This window comes from Arvicanthis niloticus, chromosome 3, assembly GCF_011762505.2.
Source record: "Arvicanthis niloticus isolate mArvNil1 chromosome 3, mArvNil1.pat.X, whole genome shotgun sequence".
NCBI lineage: Eukaryota > Metazoa > Chordata > Mammalia > Rodentia > Muridae > Arvicanthis > Arvicanthis niloticus.
Window position 1 is genome coordinate 3,285,706 of NC_047660.1, and position 20,561 is coordinate 3,306,266.

The 20,561-nt window shown below is 44.4% G+C and overlaps 1 protein-coding gene and 1 long non-coding RNA gene across 3 annotated transcripts in view; one reads left to right on the forward strand and one right to left on the reverse strand.

Annotated features, from left to right (window-relative positions):
* Farp1 (FERM, ARH/RhoGEF and pleckstrin domain protein 1) overlaps positions 1-20,561 on the reverse strand; it is a 229,758-nt gene that overhangs the window by 119,892 nt on the left and 89,305 nt on the right. The gene's annotated exons all lie outside the window — the stretch shown is intronic.
* LOC143441650 (uncharacterized) lies at positions 9,835-18,687 on the forward strand. The gene is made up of 3 exons (XR_013109208.1): positions 9,835-9,901; positions 11,252-11,303; positions 18,049-18,687. It is a non-coding gene; the product is annotated as an uncharacterized LOC143441650 (long non-coding RNA).

Here is a 20,561-nt window from a genome sequence, read left to right on the forward strand (position 1 = left end):
GTGAGGGTCTGAATGAGAACAGCCCCCATAGGCTCATATATTTGAATGCTTAGTCTCTAGAGAGTGGAATTATTTGGGAAGGATCAGAAGGTGTGGCCTTATGGGAGGATTTGTGTCACTGGGGGTGGGCTTTGAGGTTTCAAAAGTCCATGTCAGGCCCACGTCTTTCTCTGCCCGCTGCCTACAGATTAGGATGCAAAGCTCTCAGCTACTGCTCCAGCACAATGCCTGTCTGCTTCTTGCCATGATGAGAATGAACTAAACTTGTGAGTCTGTAAGCAATTAAATGTTTTCCTTCATACGAGTTGCCTTGGTCTCGGTGTCTCTTCACAGAGACACAGTGACTGAAACACTAGGCATCGAATACCTATGGAGACAGATGCCACTGTATGCCCAGCTCAGCCAAGCTGAACCAAAGGCCATTTAAATCTGCACTGACCACTGTTGTTAGCCACTCGTCACAAATGGCTATTAACACTTCAATGAATCAAAATCACATGAAACAGTCAGCTCTCAACCACAGGAGTTGTGGCCGGGGCTCAGAATACATCTCCCATTGCAAGAAGCTTCTCCCCACCCCACACTGCCCATGGCTCTGCTATCAACTCAGGTCATGAGGAATTTTCATCCGGTAGAATAGGTAAGAGGTGATCAGATTCCATTTTATCAATAAAAACTTCATAATCACAGATGATTTAAACATTCTCAGTGAAGAGAATCAGTGTGTAGAAACAAACCACAAAAAGATTTCCTTGAATACAGACAATATTCAAAGAACTAAAATCAAGTGACTGCACAGATAGAAACAATATACATTATGCCGTCGGCAAACAGAAGCAGCTTAGAGTGCTTACAAAGAGCCTTCAGGCTCATCGCAGCAGCTGTCGTCAAAAATCACTCATGAATAAATGAATAAAGTAACATTCAATTTATGACATGGGCCATGAAACCAAGAGAACCATCATTGTGGAATTGCTAAATTTTATGTTTTCCCACCTAGCAAGTCCTTTGGGTCTTTTTAAATGTGTTTGCTGAGGTGGGGAGGCAGCGTTATTATGCCAATAAATATGTCTGTCCCATGAATCAGCAAAGAGCTGATCTGGTAAGGGTGGAAATGATATAATGGCCTAGGACTGAGCTCTGTTGTTGCATTAAGATCATGTGACACACCACACCACGGACACACATCCTGTTCCCTTTCTGGCCCATGTCTTTAGAATGAGCTAGAAGAGGCTGGTGGGAACAGCTGTATTCTAATGAAGAGGCTGGTGGGAATACCTGTATTCTAATGAAGAGGCTGGTGGGAACACCTGTATTCTAATGAAGAGGCTGGTGGGAAGACCTGTATTCTAATGAAGAGGCTGGTGGGAACAGCTGTATTCTAATGAAGAGGCTGGTGGGAAGACCTGTATTCTAATGAAGAGGCTGGTGGGAAGACCTGTATTCTAATGAAGAGGCTGGTGGGAAGACCTGTATTCTAATGAGCCCCTAAGGAGAGTTTCATTATGCAGGAAAGGCTGGAAACTTCCACTGCAGATGATCCAAAGCTTGTTCACATTCCCTGTGCTCCATATTAGAGTCTAACTGTGAGCTAGGAAAGAAACACCATCTAACCTAACAATCACATATAATGTTTCCCTTAAACGAAATTTCAAGTTGCATTGTACTGTATACAAAGTCATAAGATTTTTGACTCTGGCTATGATTAGAATCTCCTGGGAACCTCTTGGAAAAATAACCATCCTAGGCCCTGGTTTGACCAACTCCATCAGAATCCTGTGGCAGGAGTAAGGTATCTAAGAGTTTCATTCCGCAGCATTCATCTGGATGGCGCTAGCAGGTGGCTGGGAACCAAATCACTGCACTAAAAGAACCAATGTCTCAGGATGGCTGATTTTGAGTGTTAACTTGATGGGATTTAGAATCATCCTGGTAACACACCTGTGAGGACATCAATAGGAGATCATCTCTCTCAGGTTAACTGAGGTGGGAACTGTACATGGAAGAAACACTATCCCATGTCCCAGACTGAACAAAGGGGAAAGCGTGTGTGCCCGTGTGACTTGCATGCATGCTGAGGTCAGAAGACGACCCATGGAAGTGTGTTCTCCACTTCCACCATGTGTGTGGGTGCTAGGGAGAGAACAGCTCGATGCTTTTTTGTCTGTCGGATGCCAATTCTTGTCATCAATACAAAATATCATATAGTCTAAAAATTAACAAACAGGAAATAATCCCATATATGAACTGCAACTGTAGCTTTTTGTATCCCCGCTCACCCCAGCTCAGCTCCCTAACGGAACATACAGCCACCATGTGCAGAAAATTGTGGTGGGACTGCCTGCCTTCTCCTGCAGTTGAGAGTATCATTTAGACCTGTGAAAAAGCAGCAGGAATTCTAAACGCAGTCTAATTAAATTATGGACTCACTCCTACTTCCTAGGAACCTAACACTAAACCACTTGCAAAGCAAAAACGAAAGTCACAAAACTTTCTGGATACAAAAGGCTCATTTATTTATTTTTTCATATCCAATAAAATTATGTCAGAGCAATTAAAAAAAATGTTTTTAGTCCCTAAGTCCGTTTTCACTTTATTTTAATCTGACAACACTGTCTTTGAAGATTTATAAAATGTCACAAAGGTTGGCAATTACCTGAAAACAGTTACTCACTAGTTGAAACCATAAAACAGACAGACAAAGAAACACACCTTCCCCCAGCACATCTAACATATCCAAAGTTAAAAACAACGCAGGGTCAGCGGAGCCTTAGGACCTGGTCATCCCTTTACCCACACCTGTGAAAGAGAACTGACGCCAATAATTTAAGGTTACATGCATCCAGATACACACACACACACACACACACACACACACACACACCAAGTCAAATTCCTGACAAGTATGAAATGTTTAAAATGACGGTTTTAAACAAAAAGGTTTTAGTTGCCCATACTCATTTTACTCTGACCTAACAAAACTGAACTTACACTCTCTACTGTGCAATATTGTATTGCTACAATAAACAAGGTCTGTCTACAATCATGCATTTTGTTTCTCTCAACAACGGCTGTGCTGTAAGACTATGGATTAACAGCTCTATAAAAAGGGACAGAAACCCGCCCCGGGGGAATTCTTGTTCTACATTTCTAGTTTTGTAGAAATCCTGAATACCACCGGCCAGACTGGCAGGCAGAGATACTTCAGAGACGGAGCCTTCAAATGCCCTATTCAGAGACAGGAGCAGTGGATCTCGTCCTTGGCATTTAGAGTCCTCACTCACTTACATCAGAGGGGGAGGCTGGGTACAGAAGTCCTACTTGGAGCTACACTTAATGTCACTATGGTGACAGCCACAGAGCCCTGAAGCTAGCCAGGTAGCCGGCTGGCCATGGTGCTTCCAGAACACAGCTGTTTAAAAAAAAGCATTACCTTCAGACCCCTGTTAGAAAACAAGACCCCGAGACTCCCAGACCATCTACGACTCCCCAGAACATTTCAGCAGATGCCTCTACCATGTTGGCTCCATACGCAGACTGAGACATGAGCAGTGTCTCCATGAAATACTTGGGAAAGATAGCAAAATCTATGCAGCCCAGGGTGCTTTCTGTTCTCAGCTAACAATTAACACAATCACAGCTGCCTCCCCCAGCTCAGAGAGACCAGGAGGTCATGTGCTGGTCCCTTGCCAGCCAGGTGTCAGTCTCTTCTCATGCCCAAAATTGCTGAACCGGAGTATTTTATATTAACTTATTACCACAGTCTTTCAGAGGGCTACCCACCCATACCCACAGACTGAGGGAGAAATGTAAGAAGCTGCTTTATTATTATGAACATTTTCCTCACAAAAAACATTGGTAGGATTTTTGCTTTTAAGGAAACATAATTAAACCCATTAAAATGCTAAATTACGGGGTATTTTAAAACCAGATATGCACATAACTGGTTTTATCATCAATGGTCAGCTCATGGACTACTCCCATTTCTACATGTCCCTAAAATTAATTTGTAGGAACCGAAGAGATGGTTCAATGATCAAGCATACGTACTGCTGACACAGAGGTCACGCACTAGGAGTAGAGCACCCATGCTGAATAGCTCACAACCATATGTAGATGTCAGGCTGGAGAGATGGCTCAGTGGTTAAGAGCACTGGCTGCTCTTCCAGAGGACCCAGGTTCAATTCTCAGCAACCACATGGCAGCTCAACTGTTTGCAACTCCTGTTCCAGGGGAATCCAACACCCTCACATAAACATACATGCATTCAAAACAGCATTGTACATAAAATAAAAGTAAATACACACACACACACACACACACACACACACGAAAGGATCAGATGTCTGCTTCTAACCTCTGTTGGCAGCCATAGTCACAAACACTTATTTACATACTGTTTTAATAAATTCATAAATTGCACATATCCTCACACCTACTGCTATGCAGAAGCAAATTTTTGATATCCTTTATTCCATGAATATACTCTTCACTCACCAACCCACTTGTGAATGAATGGCAATCGTCTGTTAGTGTTTTACATCATCTTGTAAGACTTAAGGCTAAGTCACGACATTAACTCACTACAGAGTCACAGAGAGAAAAGCCAAAGCACAAGCCCAGCCTCCTCCCTTCCCAGCTCAGGTATTACTTCTCAAAGGAATTCACCAGCAGCCCTGGCTCAGGGGTTAATCTGCCACTCACTCAAGTGCCAAGAAGAGTGCCATGGGCTTTTCTTTTTTAATAAAATTGAATTATTCTGACAAATCACATCATAACCAATAGCTAGTAACCTACCAAATTAAAAGCATGAAAGAGAAATGGTCTGCTAGGAAAACCCAATTTACCTGGCACACAAGATAAGGGTGTTTTCTCTTACTTGAAGGATACTTGTTTCTACTTTGTATCAGACTTTGGCTGGTCAGGGCTGACTTGAAACTGCTAGTCGCCAAGGTTTAAACTGGCGTCTGCTCTTAGTACTTACTGTTTCAGCCCTTCTGCTCTATAGAGAAGGAGAAGGAGCAAAAGAGAAGAAAATATGTCAAGGAAACATTTTGTCTAACACTCTTGTTTCTTTAAAGAAAGCCACAACAGGGGTAGAGATGCCGCCTCAGGAAGTACTCACTGAGGTAGGCCAGACCCCTCCTTTCTCTGCAGGTCTCCCCTGGGCCCTGATCCAAGGAACCTGAGCTCCACAGGGAGGTGGCGGGAGGCCAGCCTGAGACAGGAGAAACTGGAGGAGCTGTGTGCTTTTCTAAGCCAGGCCTGGCTGTGAGGGCAGGGAGGCTCCAGGGAATCTGCCTGAATATCCTCACTGTCTCCTGTGTCCTTTCTCACTCTTCTCACTGTCTCTCCGTAAAGATCACGGAGTCAAATGCACAAGGTGACCAAGGGTGGTGAGGCAAACGGTGAGGACTGCCAGTGTGGTGGAAGGAAGGGCCTGGCTGCTCGGAAGGAGGAGTAGCTCTAGCAAACCAGGTCGAACTGAGCCTTGTCGTTCTTTTAAACAATGGATTAGATACAGTTCCACCCACTGCTCCGCATCCTCCCATTTCCTTTTGACACCTTATTATTTTTAATTTATGTATATGCGTGCACGAGTGTGTGTACACTGTACATAGGCAGCTGCCCAAAAAGGCCCACAAGCAGGTGTCAGTCAGATCCCCTAGAACTGGAAGTACAGGCAGTGTGAACCATCTGATGTGGGCGCTGGGAACCAAATGGGGGTCCTCTCTAGGCTCAGTAGATGCTCCTAACACTGGACCATCTCTCCAATTCCTAACGTCTCCTGTGTCAGAGGAGGACTGTGTACAGTCATGGGGGAAGTTTATGTTCAAATCCTTTACCCGTTGTCATCTGAGATATTTCAGCATTAACTTATGGAATACCATTTTTGTCAGACGTGAAAAATGAGACTCTCAGCCCTTCCAGAGCTCACCCTCAAGTCGGACTAGAGACTGCTGGAGACAACGCTCTAGACCAACTGGGCATATACATCCTAAATCAAACTCAGGTCCCTCTGATGACAGATTCCAGGCCTATCAAGGTAAGGGGTGTTCCTTAAGAGTTCATATGATATCCAAATGACAGCCCATCGCAACCGTTTTTAAAACAAGAATTTTTTCCCATTCCCATGAATAATCCCAGCTAAGCCATTGTGATGTCTGGAGCCAGAGGCATCTGGGAGGTCAGTCAAGCCCACACACTAAGTGTGACAGTCATAATGGCACTTCCAAAAAGATCAGGAGGGTTCTGATCCAATCACTGTTTGACACACTTATGGGTTCAAAACTGAATTGATCACTGGGAGGAAATGGAATGGGGGGTGCAGATTGGCTGAAGAAAAGTGGCTGAAGAAAAGAGTTATAACTTGTCCTGGCTCCTTCCTGCCCCCCACTTGCTTCTCAGCTGAAGTGAACAGTTTTCTTCTGCCTTTTTATGGGTCTAAAAGGAATCAGGCAGCAACCACAGTCCAACTGAAACCATAAGCCAAATACATCTTTTTTCTTTGAAACCATTGTTTAACACATACACCCTCTCATTCACACATAGAGAAACATACACACACATTCATACAGACACACACACACTTACATATGGACATACACAAGGAAACTCACTCACATACAGGAAAACACACACACACATGGACATACACACACACACACAGGGAGACATACACACAGGGAGACACACACATACTTACAGGGAAACATGCACACCTGGAATAAACACACTCACGTACAGGGAAACATACTCATATCACACACACAGGGAGATACACTCATTCACACTCCCACATAGAAAAACACACACACAGAAACACACAAACACACACACAAGGAAACACACACAGGGAAACACACACACATACAAACAAATAAACACACACACAAAAGGAAACACTCATACACACAGGGAAACACACCCACCCACAGGGAAACACTCACACACATACAGGGAAACACACACACACTCAAATTCACACACAGACACACACACAGTTTTTACATCTTCTGTCAGTTCTGTCTTGGGAAACCACATCAGCAGAATTTACTACAATCAGAAGAGAGCCTGGCCAACCTTAAGGTTCCCGCCATCACATTTTCTACCGCAGAGGACCACAGCATAAAAAGTGACAGTTGACACACCGGCTGTCCACATGCACACACTGGCCTGCTGTCTGCACACATCCAGTGTCTCCATCACATACATGACTCGTTTGAAAAAGAAAATAAAGGTTTGCACACACACATTCCGTCTCAGTTCCTACCCTTTATAATTCCAGAAGGTTCTAGTCAAGTCAATGTGACAGGCACACACATGTACAGTGTCAGTACAGAGGACTCTCGGGTGCCACACATGGTCCATGTTCTAGAAGAAGAGCTGGAGGTGGGGCATTTGACAAAATGGATTTTTCCATGAAAGATACGTGCAGGCAGTGAAGCCATGTACAGTTTAATAAACAAGATCAGAGCCAGAGCAGTGGTGCATCCTAAGACTCGGGAGGCACAAGCAGGAGTACATTTGAGGTTAGCCTAGAATACAGAGTCTGAGGGAAGCCTGGGCAACACCACCAGACCCTATCCTGAAATGAAAACAAGCCAAGACCCAACAACAAAGCCCACGTCCACACACTTAACACTGCAAATCTGGGGGTACGGCTAAGTGTGCAGAGTGCTCATCCAACGTGTGAAAGTCCCAGGTCTATCCTCAACACCAAATGAACCCGGCACGGGAGCACACGCCTGTAGCACTGCAACAGCTGCACTCAGGCAGGAGACGCAGAGGGACCACAAGAGGGACCACAAGTCCAAAGTGATTCTAGGCAACAGAGCAGGTTGTTAAACCAGCTTGGGCTACACAAGAGCCTATATCAGAAATAAAAACATGCAACCTAGTGTTGTCCATGCAAAGAATCTAGGGCAGGCCCAGAGAGCTCTTAGAAAATAAACATCAAGTGTTCTGCCAGAAACACTTGTGTGATATTAAGAGTGTGTGAACAGCTCTGTTTCCATGGAAACCAGTGAGCACACCTGCTCCTCTTCACGGTCAAAACTGCAAAATGCCATTGGAAAATCACCAAACCCCACATAAAAACAGTGACCTGCCTTTGTGGTCAGATTAAACCCACGACTCTATGCTAGCTCCCCTTCTAATAAATTAACAGTACTGGAGCCAGGCCTACAGGATGGTCCATTTCATGCCAGCACTTGGGAGGCAAAGGCAGGCAGAGCTCTGGGGCTAGCCTGATCTACATATGACATTCTAAGCCTGTCAGGGCTACATAGTCAAAATTCAGTCACAAATTCTGCCTCAAAAAAAGGAAGGCACTACTTGCTATTCTCAGGCTCAGGATTATGGTCGAACTCATTGAGAGGATTGGGGGTAGGGGGCCTCTGTTCAGTGACAGTGACAATAATCAGTCAGATAATTAATTAACCCTAGAGTCTTTTAACTGGGTCCTGGAGCTGAGGGTAAGCCTTAAATAACAATCTTGGGGGGGGGGGGAGAGGGGGTGGTTCCAGACGTTTTTTCTGTATAGCCCTGGCTATCTTGGAACTCTGTATACCAAGCTGGCCTTGAACTCAGAGACCCACCTGCGTCTTCTGCTCTTTAAGGGCTGGGATTAAAGGCGTGAGCCACACTGCCAGTCACAATTTACTCTTTTATGCTTACCTACAACCTCAGTTTTACTTCCCTCCCTGACCCTGTCTCAAGGACAGGGCCCCACAGCAGCTCATGAGCGGGGAGCACAGGTTTGCCTTACTCTGGACAAGGATTCTTTCTGGGAGGGGTGCCCTATACCTGGACCTGACAGCTACGAAGCCCTCTCAGGCCGACACTCCTGAATCACACGGGCTTGTCACGTGACTGAATTTTCTTTATCCCCTTTTTTAAAAAAAGCACTAAAAAATAAAAATGTGTGTTTCGGTCTTGCAAGATGAAAATCGTTCCAGAGATGGCTGCAAACTGCCTGAGAGTGGCTAAGATGGCCAATCAGATGTCATGTTTATTTTACCACAATTTAACCAAAACTCAAAACTCTCCTATCTCACTGGCCAGACTGGCCTTTGAGGTAATCACACCTATCAAGGCCACTCAAGTGTAAAGCATGAGGAGAAGGAGAGAAGGGAAGGCAGGAGAGACTATCTCGTTTTTTGCTAAAACTAAGGTGAATATGGATTCGCCACTTGATGGCAGACGGTTAACAACCAGCCTCACCTCAGGCCATGGTCAACCTCAGTGCTCCAGCACCCTTGGACTGAGGATGACTCTCAAGTGCAGGGGTGCTGCTGAGGGCAGCAGACATTGCTAAGACTCTGGCCACGGTTCTACAGACCTTGCCTGAGGACGTTTGAACTGTGAAGCACATCCTTTAACCCCTGTGAACATCCTGGGTTATAATCCCTTGGACAACAAAGCCCGAGCTACACCAGAATCCGGCCCTGGCCAAACCCAGTCATTCACACAGCTGTGTATTTCTTGCTGTGACGTTCACTGGCTTAACAACTAGATGACATAACAGCCCTTCCCCAGGTGCAGCCTGATTTCCCTTCCTGGTTCTCCACTGTTATTATTAAGACTTGAACAACATCTCTTTAATCCAGAAATTTCACCAACTGCTCTGAAATCTGATTTTAAGCAACCTTCCAAAGATGGCCACTGCCAAGAGAAACCCCTCACTGCCGGCCCCCACTCCTTCACCAGCAGGCATGTGAGCGAGCGAATGAGCTCCGTGTTAATGTTCAAACTTCAATACTGAGAGCTGGCATTCATTTACTGCACTCAGTAAACTGGCCCTGGAGCTTTACCTATGGTTTTGCCATCAAAGGGCAGAGTCCAGTCTTTTACAGAGGACAGAGGCCCACAGAGCAAACTGCCTGAGACCATAAAGCAGGTAAGTGGCTATACTGGGGAACGGACCCAGATCTTTGACATTAAAAATTAATGTGTCCTGTCCACTCCACTTCCCACACCTCCCACTTCAGTCTTGCTCTTCTTTGGAGTGACCACATAAGAAACGCCTCAAACAACAGGAAAACTCTTGCTAAACAGAGCTGGAAAAACCACTTGAATAGGAACGCTATGCTTCCAATAACCCACTCTCCCTGTCTCGCCTCTTTATCAGAAAGGAATGGGCCTGGGAAAGACGGCATCGATTCATTCTGTGCCCCTTGACATCCATTCTGCCCTCACTTGTCACCCTTGTGGGGAGGAAACTGATTAAAATGCACTTAGAAGTCACATGACTGTTTCCACATAGAATGATCTACATAAACCTTGGGTAGCTGGAGATCTACATAACCTTGGGAAGCCGGAGATGGCACCGGCAGGGCAGAGAACTTTACGGGTGTCAGAGAAATCTGACTAGTTCCAGCACACCACCTGACCCCACAGGTTTGCATACGGAGTCAGCACTGATACAGACTCCCTCCTCCATTTGAGGACATGGCCACACATACAGAAGTCCTGCAAACACGACCCAAATGCTTTTCTGAATAGAGCATCAAAGGCTTGGGGATAGCTCAGAAGAGCACAACGAAGTTACTTAATTTTATGCATCTAAGTGTCTAGAGGAGATACTGTCCAGCTTATGCAAATCCACCAAGGAGGAGGTGCGTGCCGCACACATGCAGTGACCAGGATGCCCAACAAAGGGCCCCAACACAAAAAGATGAAAATCTATTGCGGGCAGACAACACCTGCCTATAACCAGGAATTCAAAACACCACATCTACACACACCTGCGATGCACATACTTTTCCAAGTGCCTTCAATTCAGTTAATTTCCACAAATTCTTTATGAGGCCCTTCTGTGCACTAGGGCCTGTTTACCCACAGGGTTACAAAATTGAAGCAATTACTAACAACAGAGTCTGCAAGGTTGTCACTTAAAATCATGTGGACATTTTTATCTCCTTTTTACTGTCACACAGAACAATCTACATCACCCTTGGGAAGCCAGGTCCTATACCACACTGAGAAGGTTTCATGGGATCCAGAGGGAGGCAAGGCATGAGGGAGAGATGTGTATTATATCTACTCCTGGGTCACATTTCCAGATGGTCCCTGAACTGCCAGGGGAAGATAAGGAATTATTAGCTCTGTTTGACAGATAAAGAAAGTAGGGCAAGGGGAGGTGCCATGGGCTCTGCTCTGCTCTGTGGGGGTTCTGCTCATCTCTAATGTGGTTAGAATGAGGAAACCTCACTCTTGAGTAGCTGCTTGAACACTTGGTTTTTTCCAGGTGACAACTGTTCGGACGGGTTGTGGAAGCTTCTGGGGATGAAGAATGTGAGGTAAGGACCTGGAAATCCGACAACCATGCTCACTTCCTTTTCACTCCCTACTTCCTGAGTGGAGACGCCATAGTGGACTCCTTAAAAGATAAGCCAAAATAAACTCTCCCTCAAGGTGTTTGTTTCCTGTTGGGTACCCGGTCACCACAGCAAGAAACGCAACCGATACACCCACAGCTCTGCCAAGTGCTAGGGCCTCAGCCAATAGTGACTTAATAGCCAAGGGAGGAGATTCCCCCAAGGCCACAAGCAAATCAGTCACTGAATCAAAGATGTCCCCATAGTGTCACAAGTCCCAAAGTAGAGAAATGAATTAAAAGTTAGAGAAGCACCCTGAAATAAATTAAAAGTTAGAGAAGCACCCTGAAATGAACAGCAGAAGGGGAATTAAGAGACGTCACAGTCAACAGGGTCAACACTCAGGAAGCTGAGCAGCATGGCAGGGTCAAGATGGAAGGTTCACTCAGTCCACAGACACCGTGCCAAATCTCTGGAGAGTCTATGCGGCCCTTTAGAAGCCAAACTCCTCCAAAGAACTATGGGACACAGTTATGTATCTGTTTGTGAGCAACTACTTCTCCACAGTACTCATGATCATAGGAATTTGAAATGATGAGCATAGATTTTCTTTTGACACAACACATTTAAACACAAAGTACAGGTGTGTACACCTACACAGGAGCCTACCAACTCAACTGATCCAATTTCACAGTTGTTTATCTTTGTAAAAATAAAAATTATGGATAACACTTCTCCATCCCTTCATGCTATAAACCAACTCTTGTGCATTTTGTAGATCTCTCAGTCTTTTTTTTTTCCCCAAATTTGCAATTCTCCTGCCTCAGCCTCCTGCGATCTAGGTTCCTCAGCATGTGCTATGTCGCCCAACCTGAATGTATGTACTCTGTATCCATAAAGATACAGAGAGACTCACATATGATCTCTGAACTTCATGTGCAGAGAAACCCAAGATCAATCCTTTGGCTTCTACAAACCATCTTCCATTCTCCAAACCTGTTTATAACTGTAACTTTCCTCTAAAAAAGCCAGTAACTAGTGGCTGTCCTTGTACTTTTCAGAGACAGCCAGAGGTTCTCTATGCAGTTAAATACTGTAAATGAAAATGAGAACTGTTGTCTCCGACGAACCTGTGCTGTGAAAGGAGCGGTGGCTCGTGGCAAACCCTTTCCCTGTGATTAGCACAATCTGCCGGCATCTAGACTATGCTAGCAAGAGCAAGGTTAGCTAGCTATTCCTCAAACACATCCAGCAATTCTGCATCCTAACTGAGCAATGGATCAAGAGAGAACACATGAGTCCTGGCAGAGAGAACAGGAGTGATTCTCACTGTTCTGATGTTAATGCTTGGGGGAAAAGGTAAGAAACCAAAACTCTGTTATAATCTGGGCTGGTGAGACGGCTCCACAAGCATAGGCACTTGTCACCATGCCTGATCACCTGAGTTCTCCTGGAATCCACAGGTGAAAATAGGAAACGGGCGTCAGTGGAGGATCAGAATATCCAAGGTCATCCTCAGCTACATGCTGAGTTCAAAGGCAACCTCATCAGACACTGTCATACGTACACACATACACATAAACAGACACAGTCATTCATTCATTCATACATATGTACATACATATATACATACAAAAATAAATACTGAAAGAAAAAAAAGCAAAAAAAATTTTTAAATGAAGCAATGTTTCATCCATGAATGGGCAACAGACAATTTTGAGTACATGAGTAATTATGGAATCATGGAATGTAAGACAGGCTTCGTGTGTTCTGAACAGTTAGATGAGTGACGTGTAACTAAATATATCCAAAGTTCAAATGTAGCATGCAGTTTCTGCGGTGCCCAGAACCCTTAAGGGACAACTAGTCAGTAGCCAAAGCCATAAATAAAAAAAGAGAGTAAAGAGACAGGCTTCGATGTACTCAATCAAGTCACATGAAGAACACAAAAACTCTTTTTAGTGACAGAACAGGCCAACTGTTTTATCAAAATTAAAGTGTGCCTTCCATATGGGCAGCAGTAACAAACAGTTGGCCGTGGACAGGGCAGCACACATAGCACTGTGCGATGTGAATATTAGGAGGGACTGCTTGCACTTATTCAGTGCATGGCTTGGCTTTCACACACACACACACACACACACACACACACACACACCACAGAAATACAGTAGACACACACAGCATACAACAACACACACAGTACACACACATACACACCACACACACACAATAGACACATAAACACACAGACACACAACAGACACACACACCACATATAGACACACAACAGACAAAAATACACAGAAGCACACACACTTTTCAAGTATCTCCAAATTTCCAAATTTCATGTGGTCTTTTCTGCTGCTAGAACAGAACCTCACAAACTGGGTAAGTTACTAACAACAAAAGTTTATTTGGTTCATGGTTTTAAAACCAGAACAGTTTCTAAACTGCCTTTAATCCCAGCACTTGGGAGGCAGAAGTAGGCCGATCTCTGAGTTCGAGGCCAGGCTGGTCTACAGAATGAGTTCCAGGACAGCCAGGGCTACACCGAGAAACCCTATCTAGAAAAAGAAAAACAAAACAAAACAAAACAAAAGTTAGAAAGTAAAGTAGAAACGTGACCAAATTTAACCAGGTAGCCACTGTACAACAGCAACATGAATCCATCTGTGAGAAACAAAACCACCTCTTAAAGGAACATTTCAGTCTAGCACTGAGGCACACGCCTTTAGTCCCAGTATTTATAGGCAGAGTGTGGATCTTCTATCTCCATCAGTTTTAGGCCAGCCTGATCTATTCAGCAAGTTCTAGGCTAGCCAGGACTGCAAGACCCTGTCTCCAAACAAAAGGAGGTGAAGATTCAGAATATTCTCGGTTTTAGAGATATTTGAATCACAGCAAATCCCCAGGCAACTTGCCCTGTAGCAACCCAAAATCTTTGACCCTAAAATTACCCAAGTCCACCTGGTTTCCACTGAGGACGACTTGACCACTGTTTCTTCCTCCTGCACAGCCCTTATTTTTGTTGTTGTTGGTTTGGTTTTTTTTTTTTTTTTTTTTATGTAACTAAGAATGACCTTGAACTTCTAATCTCTTGTCTCCAATTCCCAAATGTTGGGACTTCAGGCTCACACCTATGCCTTCAGGCTCACACCTATGCCCAGGGCTCTTTCTCTTTAATTTTAATCGATAGGTGAAATGATTACATTAATGGTGTGTGCTGTCTGTCAAGTTTGGTGTATGAATACACTGGAGAATGGCTAAGCTGGGCTGATTTAGCATAGACACCTGTCCTGGTTTTGACCCAGAATGCCAGTATCTAATACAGCCAAGCATGTAGCTCGTCTATCAGCCCCATGATGACCCAGTCAACAAGCTGCCTGGAAACAGAAGGCAAGAGCTCAGGCAAGGAGGACAAGAAGAAGACAAGACAAATAGGTGTTTTCCCTTTCACAAGACGAGGCTACACCAGCAGCTGGGGTATATCTCAGTAGTATAAAAACTATCTAGCAAAAAGGAGGTCCTGAATTTGGTCCCTGGTAGAATGGGGGCTGGGCAGACTAAAAGTTCACACCTTAAAGAATTACAGGTAGCTCTCATTCAGCACTTCCTAGGCTGGGTCAGCAAGATGGCGAACCCATCACATTCCCACCCGGTCACAAAACCCTGCTGTGTCCACAAGCTCCCAGAACGAATTTTTGTTGTAATAAATGTTGACACTGAAGTCGTAAACACAAGATGATTCCATCTCAAGATAGCTGTAAGTCGACATGGAGAAAATAGATTTTTTATTAAAAAGTCTTCTGTAGTATACAATGATATTGAGGAACTGACTTGTTATCTTTTATTTCTTCATAGATAGGGTTTCATGGTACAGCCCAGGTTGGGCTGCCAACTCATGGCAATCCTCCTGCCTCAGACTCCGAAGTGCAGGAATTTTTAGTGTCAGAGGTGTGGTGGTGCTATAGTGGTTTTTTGTTTTGTTTTGTTGGTTTTTTTTTTTTTTTTTTTTGGTTTCCCTTTTTAATTTGATGTTTTAGAAAAACATGTTGAAATAATCATAATTTAAAAAAACAAAGTCTCTTCAAAAGGAAAGCATTTGAGTTGGTGTCAAAAATCTTTTTTTTAACAAATCATTGAATGTTTATTATATTTTCTTCTTTACAGAACTATGATAAATGAAACATAACGTTTACATTTTAACTGCTTTTAAAGCAGACAACTTAATGATGCCGAGTGCACGCCGCACCTAGGGGCTTCCACGCCCCTCCAGAACCTCTCATCTTGCAGAACCATGTGACACCATCACTAACCACCATCCCCCACCCCTGCTGGCATTAGCCTACTTTTTTCTCTACCATAATTATACACATTTGGCAGTGCTCTGCACCTTCAGAATAATGCCATTTCAGAGTATACTGATGGATTATACAAAACGCACTCTACTTTTGGGGACAATAAAGCCATTGCTAGAATTTCTGGTTCACAGAACCATCTGCAGAGAGGCTACCCACGTGTGAAGAAGCCAGGGAATTTGTGATTCTGTTTCATCATTAACCCCCACACGTCCATAAACATCTCTGAGCGAGCATCTATTCCATGATCTCTGTAACAGCTCTTCCTGACCCTGCTGGAACAAAGCTGTGCGGACTCTCACAGGTGCTGACGGCTCGCCACATGGGCTGTCACTTTATTAAAGGATGCTTTAGTTCCTGAAATTTCTAACACTTGCATAGACTGTTCTAGATCTGAGGCTGAGAAAGAAGTCCAAAGAGTGGCTTACCCTTCTAGAGCAATGGTTCTCAACCTGTGGGTCAACACCCTATCAGGGGTCCACTGACCTTTTCACAGGGGTCACATATCAGATATCCTGCACATCAGATATTCACATCACGATTCATAGCAGTAGCAAAGTCACACTTATGAAGGAGCAACAAAATAACGATACGGTTGACGGGTCACCACAGCATGAGGAACAGTGTCAAAGGGTGGCAGCCTTAGGAGAGCTGAGAACCACTGCTGGAGAAATGCCCTCCAGAATGCTGGGAGTAAAGGCATGAGTCACCACACCTAGTTTTAATGTCTTATTTATTAGTAGAGCTTATTTAGGGTACCCAGAGGGGGCTGAAAAAGTGTTTCCAGTCTTTTTATTCAAAGTACCATTTAAGAATTATAAAAGTTCATTGTTTCAAAAAATCCTTCTAGAAATTAAAAAAAAAAAAAAAAAAAACCATGCTATTCTTTGTTTTGAAATGCATAGAAATGCATAGAAAAGAAAAACTTTAGGGAGAGAAAAAAATGGGACGAACAGATTTTTGTCCTAACTTTTACTCTCTGCCCAGTTGTGGCCAAGCCAGCATCTCTCCTCTGTCATGTAACTCCTGAATTTCCCATGATTCCTTCTCCCTCCCCGTTCCCCACGGCCATCGGTTATATTAAGCATATGTTTCATGCATAGCATTGTGGGTATTCTCTAGACAGTCAGTCTGCTGCAGAGAAATCAATCCCAGCAGTGAGCTGCGATCATGAGTTCTCAACACCTTCCTGTGACTTCATGGGGAGACTATTTATACCCAGGTCGAGTCTGAATGTGTAAAACAGCTGTGTGCGTGTGTGTGCATGCATGCGTGTGTGTCTCACTCTGCATTAAGAGCAACAAAAGCAGAAGACCGTGTTTGTCAACAGTAGATTTCTCCACAAATTCTTCAACAGTTTCCTGTTTGGTGTCACTGGGGAAAGAGCACCCAGAGCACACTAGGTTCCAGGAGGGGTGGGAACTGTCACACGTGTAATCTGGTCCTTTTGCAGAGAATGCCACAGACTGAGCAGATGATTTCCAATCACACTTCACAGGTAACATGACAGAGACTCACCGAATCTGAAAATGCTTGTTCAGAAACCATGGTGGTATGTGGAGACCAAAACATTCCTTCCTCTCTTCTCTCATTCCGTAACACTTCCCTGATAGCAACACCTCGGGAGGCATGCATTAGTGTGTTACCGTAAGACCACTATCTAGAGAGGAGTAAAGGACACACAAGTCCTTTACAGGGCTGCCTAACAATTACCAGCCACTTGCTCCAGTTGCTTACACGCATATGACAAGAAGAAAATGAGTAAAATGGTCTTAGAATAGAAACAACCAGAATGACATAGACAGGAAGTACAAAGACTGTCATTTTTATAACTATCTGATAAGCTCCAGTGGATATCTCAAAACAATACTGCCCTTTCATTTGTTCTAAAATCCACACTGGAATATGCATGCAGACTCAGACTCAGGCATACAGAAAAGTGACAGACAGACACAGAGATACATACACAAGCATGCACAGACACACACACACACATTCACATAGGCAAACACACACATATGTACACAGAGACAGACAGAAAGAAAGACACATACAGACATGTAGTCAGACACAGAGAAACATACACAGACATGCACACAGACATATGCACACAAACAGACAAAAATACACACATTTGCACACAGAGACAGACAGAAACATGCACAGGCATGCACTCAGACACAAACAGACACACATGCACACAGAGACACATCCATAGACATGCACTCAGACACACATAACACACACATGCACACAGAGATAAACAGACAGACAGTGTCATGCACACAGAGACACACAGACACCCAAGGATAGAGTCTAACTTCAAACCAGAAACTCTGCCTTCACCCAATGCTCTTTCTTTACAGTAACTTGTGTGAAGCAGCAAGCAGAATAGAGAAGGAGCAAGAAACTGGCTGTGTGGCTTTGGATCAAAACAGCAAAGCCAGAGGCAGATGGTATTCACTGGAGCCTCTGTATACTTGAGTGTCATCTCATGTAACCTCACGACTGTCTTCCAGGCGCGATCTGTCATCCACTTTTGTTGCACAGTAAAACCCAAGTAACAACTTCAAAGCATCCGGAGACTGATTATAAACAACCAGTTTCCATCGCGGAACACAGTCTAGGAGACAAGTCTCAGCTTCCGTATGGGGAGATTGGGTCAGGACACTGGACTCAGTGGATCACTCTGGAGCTCCCTGAGATCCCAGAGGTGAGAGTCTGCACAGTGGCAGTAGATACACGGCAGTGTGTGACACCAGCACACAGTCACCACCCATGTCAGCGGCATCCTTGCCATCACAGAGCAGAGGACCCGGCCGCTAACCTAGAGTTACAGCCAAGGAGGCATTTCGCTTCCCTTCAACACCTTCTCAAACACTAAAAACCTAGTATTTTCCTCACTAAATACACTTGGCTTGGAGGTCGGCTCTGTGGCTGCCCAAGTCAACACCGAGCTATGGGAGCTGTGACGTCACCACGCCCTACCCCGCACTCTCAACGAAGCTGGCTTTGTGGCTGCCTACCTCAACAAGGAGCTTTGAGAGCTATGACGTCACCACGCTCCATCCCAAGCGTGCACTCTCGATAGGACATCTCCTACCGTTGGAATTCTCCTTCCTCAGAACCAAGCAGCCGGCTTTGTTTTTGATAAGGGCTACTTTAAAATCCTCAGGGACTCAGGCCTGCCAAAATCAAACTGAAAAATGTTGGTGCCACACCATTTGAACGGGTTCTTCTAAAAATACCACCCTGAGAACTCGGGACGGTTAGATTTTTCTGCGGCTGTACATGTTCACCAGGACCCGAGGCACAGGCTATGCAGTGGATAGGTATGGATGAAACAGGTCTTCAGGAATGCTTAGAGAACTAAGCCAGAGGGGGCTGGAGCTTCCAAAGAGCACGTTCGAGCCAGCCTGCACCTCCTGCAGTGCCCATGTGTTCAAGCAGTGCACCTCTCTCGTTACCGCACCTCTCTTGTTACAGGGCTACCATCAGTTTGTCTTTGGGATACACCTTAAAGTAACATGAGAAGGTCATGTTACTTCCTTTCTCAGGTTAAAAAAAAAAAAAAAAAAACCAAACAAACAAACCACTCTCTGGAGCCTACTAAGTCTAGATTAGCACCAACCTAGTAAGGGTTGTCCTGAAGTGTTAAGTTTCTGAGTGACGTCATGTACTCCGGTTTTCCTTCAGCCGTGGGACTCTCAGACTGAGAAGTCAGGAAGGTTAGACAGACCGGATAACTATTTTTAGAGGATGGAGAGCTAAAGGTCACTAGTGTCTAGATTCATAAGTAATTACTCTGCAGCTGCACGCTTTATTAACATCACGCGTGCATTAGTCATTTTACTATTGCAACTCACCACGGTCTACCACGGGTTTTATGAAACTGTGAGGTGTCAGATCTTTATCTAGCTATTTGTCCCTCTCTCAGCTGAGCAGAGACTTTTCTGTAGACTTGGATAAAGCCATCCCTACTCCCCGAATGGAGTCACATTGAGGGTGTGGTGGTATGGATTTGCAGAGTCCTGAGTGAGGTGAGTTAACCTGGCCAGCGTCTAACTGATCACGAGCTGGGTACTCCCCTTTCGGCCTCTCTTCCCTCTTCTACAGAGAAGCATGTAAGGATAGTTTCCCAGAAGCCAGCCAAGTTCATGCACCAAGAACAAAACTCAGCACTGCCTATAAGGTAAAAGTTTAACAAACACATCCTTCTTGTTTCATAACTCAAACACATACGAATTCACATGCTCTGTATGTTAACTGCAGCTGAGACTCAGACACTTTTATAAAAATAAATGCTATTTAATAGAATGTGCGTGTTCCCGTCATAGGGCCAAGTACTGGGCTAAGCCACAAACAAGACAAAGAGCGGGACCCTCAGGAATCGATTCCTCGGCTAAGTTAAGTGATCTCGATACAGGCATCCAATAAGGAATTCAAAACCAAACACTGTGGTTTTAAATTACCCAGCACAAGGAGAGGCATGCCAATGACCCACACAGAATCTGTCCTAGGGTAATAATGAGAGGTAAAGGGGCCATGCAATAAGAGAACAAGGTGGTGTGGGAAATTTCACTTGGATGTTTGTGTTAAGCTACAGTTTGTCAAACCCTACACAGACTTCCTCAATATCTTCTAAACACATTTAAAAAACAAAACAAAACAAAAAAACCATAGAGTTTTAATATGCAGAAAGAGGTAGCACAAGCCGGTAATTCCAGCCCTTAGAGGAGTTCGAGGGGTTTCCTAGACTCTGAAGCCAGACTGTGCTACACACTGAGTTCCAAGCTAGCCTGGAATATGGTACAAGGCCCTGTCTTATAAGAAAAAGAGACATTTTAATAGATGCTGTGAAAAGAAATCTCATGCAAAT